Source organism: Eschscholzia californica, unplaced genomic scaffold (assembly GCF_041429995.1).
Source record: "Eschscholzia californica isolate CP2 unplaced genomic scaffold, dmEscCali1.0.p SCAF_3, whole genome shotgun sequence".
Classification (NCBI taxonomy): domain Eukaryota; kingdom Viridiplantae; phylum Streptophyta; class Magnoliopsida; order Ranunculales; family Papaveraceae; genus Eschscholzia; species Eschscholzia californica.
The window spans coordinates 18,524,666-18,535,416 of NW_028238420.1; positions in this window are offsets into that span (position 1 = coordinate 18,524,666).

Consider the following 10,751-nt stretch of genomic DNA (forward strand, 5'->3'; position numbering starts at 1 on the left):
TTACAGGTGGGGTTAGGAACCTTCAATTAATATAACTAATCCCACACTTTCTTTTCCACAAAAAATGTCTGTTGTGAGTTGGTTAATAACCAATTTCATCCCTCAATTTTGATTTCCATTCCCTTAAAATATAAAGTAAGCGCCACCTAAATAAGCAGTCTGCCCTTTTAAGTCCCAAATAAAGGAGGCTGTCTAACATCCCTAAATACTGTAGGGAAAAACGGGTCGAGTCGATGCAGCGGAACGTAAACTTTTTCCCCTTTGTGTTAGTTACGAGGATAATATGAAGATTATGTGGGAGCAATAAACAAAGAACTGAAAGTAAATCAGACAACAATTTTTAACGTGGAAAACCTCCTCAATATGAGAAGTAAAAACCACGGGACTCATAGTCCAACCAAATCAACTATAATAAGCGAAGTAGTTACAGACTACGTCCATCCGAGACTCAGACCTTTCTCAAAAGAATCAATCTCAAACACGAAGAAACACGAAGAAAACCTCACAAGCAAGAACAAAACAGCCCAGAAATAAGACCCTAAATTTACTAGGATTACGGCCACCAATCAACGATCCCGCCGTACAAATACTAGATGAACAGGTTAAGAACACTTCTGCCAAATTTTAGCTTAATCGGAGAAGAACTCACCGTCGGATTTTCCGAACAACGAAGACTGCGCACGCTGAAACAGATCAGCTCCGCTCTTCTCGGCAACCTTCTTCTCTCCCCTCTTCTCTTGTGCATTTCTAATTGTGTTGTTTGCTTCTAATTAAGATTAAGGAAGTATTTATAGGCTTCCCTTAACCCTTATCCACCGACCTAAGTCACCGACCCAAAGGAGCTCGACTTGGGTCCGGGTTTGGTATCCTAATCCAAACCCCAACTAGGTTTCCCCACTAGGAAGAAAACCCAACAAACTCCCCCTCAGACTAGGTGGGAGAAACAGCAGCCCTGTTGTCCCCTTGATAGCCCTCGAAACAGCCAGCTCCGCTTTTCCTCGACATTCCTGAACAACCAGCCCCGCTATCCCTCGGCAGACCTCCAGCTTCCCCTTTGACAGAGCCTTCGTCATCATATCAGCTCCATTATCGTGTGTATGAACTTTAACCAACTCTAACTCCTTGGAAGCAACCACATCACGTATCCAATGATACCTCACATCGATGTGCTTCGAACGCGAATGAAATGTCGAATTCTTGCCGAGATTTATTGCACTTTGACTGTCAAAAAGCAATACATACTTATCTTGATTGAATCCGATCTCCTCAAGATAATTCTTCATCCACAACAACTCCTTACAAGCTTCAGTTGCGGCTATAAACTCATCTTCAATGGTAGAAAGTGCAACACACTTTTGCAGCCTTGACTGCCATGCACAGCTCCCCCTGCAAGTGTTACCAAGTAACCCGAAGTATACTTCCTTGAATCAATGTCCCCAGCCATATCAGCGTCAGTATAACTGACCTGTAGTAACTGATCACCTCCGAAAGTAAGCTTCAAACCAGAAGTCCCTCGAAGATATCTCAAAATCCACTTCACTGCAGCCTATTGTTCCTTCCCCGGATTAGAAAGAAACCTACTAACAGTACCAACCGCACGAGCTATGTCAGGTCTGGTACACACCATAGCATACATCAAACTACTAACTGCAGAAGCATATGGAACCCTCTCCATATCTTCCCTCTCTGAATCTGTACTCGGACTATATTGACTGCTCAATCTAAAGTGTCCAGCAAGAGGAGTGCTGACAGCTTTAGATTTATCCATGCAACACCTTTGAAGTATCTTCTCAATGTACTTCTCCTGAGATAAGTGAATCAATCTTTTCTCTCTATCTCGAACAATTCTTATACCAAGAATCTGCTTCGCTGGACCCAAATCTTTCATGGCGAAAAACTTGCTAAGTTGCTTCTTCAACTCCAGAATTCTCCTCGAATTCCTCTCCACAATCAACATATCGTCTACGTACAACAGTAAGATGATAAAATCACCTTCACCAAACCTCTGAACAAACACACAGTGATCTGAAGTAGTCTTGTTATAACCATGCTCCCCCATAACTGACTCAAACTTCTTATACCACTGTCTTGGTGCTTGTTTCAATCCATAAAGGTTTTTCTTCAAGCGGCAAACATAGTCCTCTTTGCCCTTCTTCTCAAAGCCTTCCGGTTGCATCATGTAAATCTCTTCCTCTAAATCCCTATGGAGAAAAGCAGTCTTTACATCCATTTGCTCCACCTCTAGATCAAGGCTCGCTGCCAATCCAATTCCAACCCGAATGGATGACATCTTCACAACAGAAGAGAATATTTCATCGAAATCAATTCCCTTCCTTTGGTTGAATGCTTTCACAATCAACCTAGCCTTATATCGAGGGAGCAACATGGTCTCCTCATGCTTAACTTTATACACCCACCTGTTAAGCAATGTCTTCTTACCCTTAGGTAACTCCACAAGATCAAAACTATGGTTCTCCTCCGGAGAATCCATTTCTTCTCTCATGGCCTTCCACCATTCATGTTTATGTTCATCTTCCAAAGCTTCGCTAAAGCTTTCAGGTTTTCCTCCATCAGTAAGTAACACATACTCACTAGGATCATACTTTGTCGAACGTCTCAGACCTCTCTCAGATCTTCTAACAGTAGGGAGGTTCTTGGTAGTTGGTGTTCCATCATGATCGTCACCATGACCACCAGTACCATCTTTTTATGTGGGAGCATCAACACCGGGTGTATCAACTTGAACCTCAACCTCGACATGACCATCGACAGATGTAGAAGGAGTAACCTCCAAATCAATCAAACCTTCATAACCCTGAGCTGGATTTGCAGCCTTGTCAATGTTCTTAATCGTTTGATCTTCCATGAACACAACATCTCTACTCCTGATGAGCTTCTTCTCCACTGAGTCATAGAACCTATACCCAAAATCATCATGACCATAACCGACAAACACACACTGTCGCGATTTCATCTCCAGCTTCGACCTTTCATCTTCGGGAATGTGGACAAACGCCTAACACCCAAAGACCTTCAGATTACCCATAAGAAATATCCTTACCGGTCCATACCCTCTCTGGACTATCACCCTCCAACAGAGCACTTGGTGACAGGTTCAACACATGAACAACCGAGCTCAAAGCTTCTCTCCAGAAAGTCTGCGCCAAGCCTGACTGTCAAATTAAACACCTAACTCTCTCGACAATCGTCCTTTTCATCCTCTCAGCCAACCCATTCAATTGTGGAATCTTGGGTGGCGTCTTCTGATGCTGGATACCGTTTTTCTACAGTAAACATCAAATGGTCCAGAATACTCTCCACCATTATCACTGTGAATGCACTTCAGCTTCTTACCTGTTTGTCTCTCAACTGATGCCACAAACTGCTTGAAATAACCCAAAACCTAATCTTTGGACTTCATAAGATAAACCCACAACTTTCTAGAGTGATCGTCAATGAACGTGACAAAATATGATGAACCGCCCAGAGATTTTGTCTTCATTGGACCACATACATCTGAATGCACCAGATCAAGTATCTCGGGTTTTCTAGATGATCCAGAAGACTTGAACGAGACTCTGTGTTGTTTCCCTGCAAAACAATGTTCACACTTTTGTAATTGCAAACCAGAAATACCTGTAATGGCATCTCTCTTGGATAACACAGACAATCCCTTCTCACTGATCTGACCGAGTCTCTTATGCCATAACTCCATGTCACCATCATCCTCCACTGCATTAACAACATCCATGGAGACCTTAGCTTTCATCCAATAGAACGATGAAAACTTATCACCTCGAGCCACCACCATAGAACCTCGTGAAAGTTTCCACTTACCCCCTCCGAATAAGCTATATTAACCCCATCATCAAGTCTCCCTGTAGAAATCAAATTCAATCGAATGTCTGGGACATGCTTAACTCCTTTAAGCAACAACCTATTACCAATACTAGTCTCCAAGCAAATATCACCAATGCCAACAACCTGAGCCAAACAATCATTACCCATCTTCACGGAACCATAACTACCCGAAGTATAGGAATAAAACAAATCCCCGCTGTGATGTAGCATGAGTAGTTGATCCACGATCAATAACCCAACTGGATTCATCAATAACTCAACTGGATTCATCAATAACCCAACTGGATTCATCAATAACCAAGCTGGATTTATGGCATGCAACGTTAATAGCATCACTCTCATAGAGTATAAAAAACTCATCCTCAGTAACATTTACTCTCTCTTCACTATCTTCTTGCTTCTTTCCTTGCTTACTCTCTTTCTGCAACAACCAACAATTCTTCTTTAAGTGCCCTCTCTTGTGACAGTAATGACACTCCATATTAGCAAATTTATTAGATTTGCTTCTGCTCTTGTTTTTCTTTGATTCTCTATGTGAACTTCTCCCACACGACTTAGTAACCAGCACATTTGAATGCGAAGAAATAAGATTTGACCGCCTCCTAGTTTCTTCATTCAAGACACTGTTCTTCACTAAATCCATTGAGATAACTCCTTCGGAAGTAGAATTACAAAGAGACATCCTGAACAACTCCCAAGAATCTGGTAACGTACCAAGAAGCCATAAATCGTGAATCTCCTCATCAAAGTTTATTCCCATATCAGATAGTTTATTGAGTAACCCCTGGAGCACATTCAAGTGATCAGTCATGGGAGGTCCCTCTCGATATCTAAACTCGAGCAATTTTTTCATCATATACATCTTATTGTTTCCTGTCTTCCGAGCAAATAACTGCTCCACCTTCAACCACAACGAACGAGATTAGTCTCTTTCTCAATATGATGCAACACGTTATCATCTACCCATTGCATCATCAAACCGCACACTTGACAATTTAGCAATGTCTACTAATCATCAGTCTTCTCATCGGGTTCCTTCACAAAGAGCAAGTCTTCCATCTTACCCTTCCATAGATGATAATTAGCACCATTCAACCTTATCATTCTACCCATATTTTCCATCACTAACAATAATAGACCAATAACCAAAGTTATCACAATCCAAAGAACTCTCTAACATGGAGCTCTGATACCACTTGTTGGGAAAAATGGGTCGAGTCGACGCAGCGGAATATAAAGTTTTTCCCCTTTGTGTTAGTTACGAGGATAATATGAAGAATATGTGGGAGCAATAAACAAAGAATTGTAAATAGGACAATGATTTTTAACGTAGATAACCTCCTCAATATGAGATGTAAAAACCACGGGACTCGTAGTGCAACCAAATAAACTATGATAAGCAAAGTAGTTACATACTACGTCCACCCGAGACTCAGACCCTTCCCAAAAGAATCAATCTCAAACACGAAGAAACATGAAGAAAACCTCACAAGCAAGAACAAAACAGTCTAAAAATATTCAGTCTAAAACTATTCTAAATTCACTAGGATTCCGGCCACCAATCAACGATCCCACTATACATATACTAGATGAATAGGTTAAGAACACTTATGCTAAATTTCAGCTTAATCGGAGAAGAATTTACCATCGGATTTTCTGAACAACGAAGATTGCGCTCTCTGAAACAGATCATCCCTGCTCTTGTCGGCAACCTTCTACTCTCCCTTCTTCACTTGTGTGTTTCTAATTGTGTTGCTTGCTTCTAATTAAGATTAAGGAAGTATTTATATACTTCCCTTAACTCTAATCCACCGACCTAAGTAACCGACATAAGTCACCGACCCAAAGAAGCTCGACTTGGGTCCGGGTTTGGTATCCTTATCCAACCCCGACTAGGTTTCCCCACTAGGAGGAAAACCCAACAATTACATGAAACCATAATTTCACTTTTACTTCAAGTATTTGGATTTTTTTTCTTTTTGAATCTCGTGTTCTCGACCTGTTTAATATCTTTCATTTATCTCAATACCTCCACAAGTTGGAGCATGGAAGATGTGAAGTGTCCAACTTAAAAGAAAAAAGTTAAAATACCTTTAAAAACTCAGTAGGAGAGGTCAGTCTAGAAAAGTTTCGATTGGACTTACTGTTTTCTTTCCTTTTTTGTGCTTTAAGCTTCTCTGAGTAGAATCTTCTTTAATGTTGCCTTTGTTGTTGTCAAAAAGTGGTTTCCCAAATATCCTCATTAAAATTGTCATTATTATTTGTGCTGTAATTGTTCTCTTTGCCTTCAATGACATGATCGAGGGTGCCACCAAAGCAACTCTACCACCAGAGTCTGTTCAGTATTGTTGGTTAAAAGCCAATGAAAAATCAAAAACAAAGGACCGATTTTCTTTTAAGGCAAACTTGTGTTGTATATAAGTTTGGATGGCAATGGTAAGTTGTTCGTTGGCGAGGCCACCAAGGGGCAAGTTGTTCAGCTTTTGTTGATGATTTAACTACGGTTACTTGTTTCTTTGAACTCTATTATATCAAACTCGAACCAAGGAAAACACAGTAACCAACTGTGGGTTTCCTCGAGTCTGGACACCCAGCCAATCTGAATCTGAATAGGCTCTAAGGGTAGTGATATCACCAGAAGATAATCGAATACTTGAGCCAACAAAACCCTTCAAATATCTTAAGATTTTCTTAACAATAATCATATGTATTGTTGATGGTTTGTGCATGAATTGGGCTGCATAATTGACTAAAAATGAGATGTTTGGCCGAGTCAAAGTAAGATACTGAAGTGCTCCTACCAAGCTTTTATATTCAGTTGGAGAGAAAAGTTCAATAGGATAAAAAATGGATACCCTCTGTCCAATAGAGACTGGTAATTTGGACGCTTTAGAAACCAGTAATTTTGCTCTTTGAAGCAACTCTAAGGTATATTTATTCTGTGAATAACAAGTTGTTAGGAGACTTGCCATGGGTAACTTCTATACCCAAAAAATAGGCTAGAGACCCCAAGTCTTTCATCTTGAAGACAAAGCTTCAATCAACAACAAACTGAGACAGTAGAGAATGTGAACTCCCAGTGAGAATTATGTCATCTACATATAGGAGAAGGACCACTATTTCTGAGTTAGTATGATAGATAAACATGGAGTGATCTATTGCACTTTTCTTGAGATTCCATTGAACATCTACGCTATTCGAGTTAGATTATGCATGTATACATGATACCACCAAGGAAAAATAAATAAACACATAAATAAGAAATGAAGAAGATGTGAAAGGATAACATGATAACACAAAACCAACCAGTAAGGAATGATTTTGTATACGTTTTTGCGTTTATATTATTCTTCGAGCATAAGATCAGAATCAGAAAGTTACAGATGAGTACATAACTACCAATCACTATTAAACAAAGACCAACCTTTGTTCCACTACAGAAAATTTCTCACAACAATCAGAGAAATTCACACATGTAATTTGATGTAGAATAACGTAGATATTCTTTTTTTCTTGAGATGAAACACAAGTTTTAGGTGTGTAGAGAAATAAAGGAAGAGAGAAAGGAAGATGGAAGATGAAGAGAAAGCGGAGAGACAGAGAGAATGGATGGAAATAGGTGTTTCTTTTTTGAGTCATATGTTTGGCAATTAATTTTGTCTTTAATGTAATTTAAAGACTATGATTTAAGATGATCAGAATTTAGATGGATTTTTTCCTACATTTAATGAAGGTGAATATCTCTTTGTTTGTCCCACTCAGCTCGATTTATCTCTTTTTTTTGTCCTAATCAGCACTCATCATCCTGTTTTAATTAATAGATTGATTTCATAACTAAATACTTCAAAATGGTTTAAAAATATACAACAGAAAAGGTTCAGTGAAAATGCAAAAGTAAGCGCAAATATTGTTATATTAACAATGGCGTTACATACTCCGAGAACAAAATTGTAGTTCTCGACTTATTTCCATCTTTCTAGTATATACGGTGAGAGATACAAATAAGTTTTATAAAGACTGTGTTTAGTTAATGATATTAATTGTAGCTCATATGGTAAGTCTATAACCCATTTAAGCATGAGATCGGATGTTTGAGTCCAACGTCACATTAATTTTTAAGAGTAAATTGTCTTATGATAACAATAAAAAAAAAAACTTTTGAAGGGATCGAACTCGATACCTTTACATCATAAAAGAGGCCCCTTACCGACAAGCTACAACAATAGTTCATTTATTTTTGTCAGCCTTTACGCTAAGTTCTACTAAGCTGGCAAATGTCAAAACAAGAAATTCCTACCAAATGTGGTCCCCTTGGCCCTGAGGCCCAAAGCGAGGCTTTGCCCACATTGGCCTGAGGGCCGGCCCTGACCAAATCCGGACCCAAGTTAGCTTTCTATGGGATGGAATTAGGGTTAAGGAGGAGCATACAAATACTACTTTAATCTAATTTAGAAGTTTGCGAGAAGCACCGCACACTATTAGAAACGCACAAGAGAAGAAGGGAGAGAGAAAGAGGTTGCAGAGAAGAAGGGGTTGAGTATTTTCAGCATGCACAGTCTTCATTGTTCGGGAAATCTGAAGGTAAGATCTTCTCCGATTTAGCTGAAAGTTTGCAGAGATATTCCTGACTTGTTCATCTAGTATTTGTACGGTTGGATTTGTAATTGGTAGCCGGAATCCTAGTGAATTTAGGGTCATTTTGGACTGCATATTTTTAGGTTGTTTTGTTCTTTCTTGTGAGGTTTTCTTCGTGTTTGAGATTGATTCCTTTTGGAGTCTGAGTCTCGGGTGTTGTTCTTTTGAACAAGGAGGACGTAGCCTGTAAATCAATTGCTTATTCTAGTTGATTTGGAGCATACTACTAGTCTCGTGGTTTTTACTCTCATATTGAGGAGGTTTTCCACTTTAAAAATTATTGTCTTATTTACTTTCATTTCTTTGTTTATTGCTACCACAATTCTACATATTTTTCTCATAACTAACACAATGGGAAAACTTATATTTCTGCTACGCCGAGTCGCCCGTTTTTCCCAACACGAAATGCTAGAATATTTGGAGGTAAAGCTTGAATTTCTGAAAATGCTTTAAGGAGGATTAGGGATGAAGTTAGATTGAAGGCAACTTGCATAAAGTCGGAGGTGGAAGATAACCTGGAGAAGAGGAAAATAATTTAGGGTATTAGAATTTTAGCCTCTTATCTACAACCTAGAAACATTATATGCAAATGGTGAAGGATATTCATTTATATAGGAGATGTCCATGAAGGAGATGTCATTCGACCAAAGATGCAATGCGAGCAATTTGTCGGGTAGGACAATTGATGAAGAAGATCATCAAGTCCGGTTGATTTAGGGGTCGTAGTGTTTAGCTAGAAACCAACTATGATTGTCGAATTACGAAGTAATTCGGGGCTAACTTCGACCGGATATGGGAGAGTCTCATAAATATGTCTCATGGGCCTAAAAGAATTTTAGGCAAAGATAACACAAAAGGCCCGATAAGAGGTATTTTGGGTTGGGGCACCAAAGAATAGTTTTGAGCCCAAAGGGGTAACCGACCATGATCAATGGGGTGCCCATAGGGGGCCGGCCAATCTGGATATTCTCCCTTATAGTTGAGGACCACATCAAAGGAAAAGAGAAAATAACAACTAGTTTCTATTTTCGACTATTTCCATAATCTTATTCAAAAGGGACTTTTTAGGAATCCCATTAGGGTTGGACCCTAACTTAGAACTCTATATAAGGTCTCTTAGGGACTTGAATAAGGTGTGGAGTTTCTCAATAAGCCTTTTACTCTACCACATCAAGTAGAGAAGAGAAAGTGAGCTAGTTCCCGAGCTATCGAACTAGCTAGTTAATAAAGAAGAAGGTGTTCTTCATATAAAACCACCATTAGAGTTATAGCTAGCTACAAGGTGTGAGATCAATAGATCATTCGGGTGTCTTGAGTAGAGGAGCAACATGTGGAGCTCTTGGTCGTCGCATTCGATTGGAAAGGTTCAAGGGAAAACTAGCGATTAAGGTAATCTAAACTCTTAGTTAATCATTAGCTTATGCATGATGATCTTGGCAATGCTAGTGTTAGACATGAGATGTCTGAGATTCCGCTTAGAACACTAGTTAATCAATTTGATGATTTTGAATGTGATTTAAAGTGATTCAAATTGGTTTTTAAAGTTGATGATTGAAAAGAGTTTTAAAAGATTCAATTTTGATTGATTTCGATATTGAAATTTGTTTTCAAAAGAGTTGATTTCATTTATTTTAGAAATCGTTTGATAATCAAAATTGAAATTTTAGAAGTTTCAAAAGTTGTGATTTTCATAATTAAAAAAGCTGTTGAAAATCAAAATTGGGTTTTTAGAAGTTTCCCAAAACCTTCAAGAGTTGTGATTTTCATGATTTTAGAAGTTTTGAAAATCAAATTTAAGCTTGTTGGAAGTTTCTAAAATAAGAGAACAAAAGCTTTGGAAGCTCAAAGAAAAAAAAAAAGTGAGAAGGAAACTTGCAGTTTTTAGAAGTTTCTAAAAACTCCAAGGCCGCAGCCCAAGCCGCGTCCCAGGTAGCGTATGAGACGTGACCAAAAGGCGCCCAAGACGCGTCCTTAGACGCTTCTTGGGATTTTTGCAGCTATGGCCGAGACAGAAGTTCATGTACTTGGTCAGACGCGTCCTGGCCAAAGTACCACGTCCTGGCCTAGGGCCAAAACGCGTCCGAGACTTCATGGGCCAGACTAGTTCTGGCCCAGGCCAAGTTGCAATTGGCATATTCTTACCCTAAATCGAGACCCGAGAGTGTCTCGGAGCTTCGCCAAGGCTTGTCCCGGGCCATTCCGAGATAGGTCTCAGGTTACGGGCTAAGTTTTTCGGATCTTGACCCGAGTGGGAG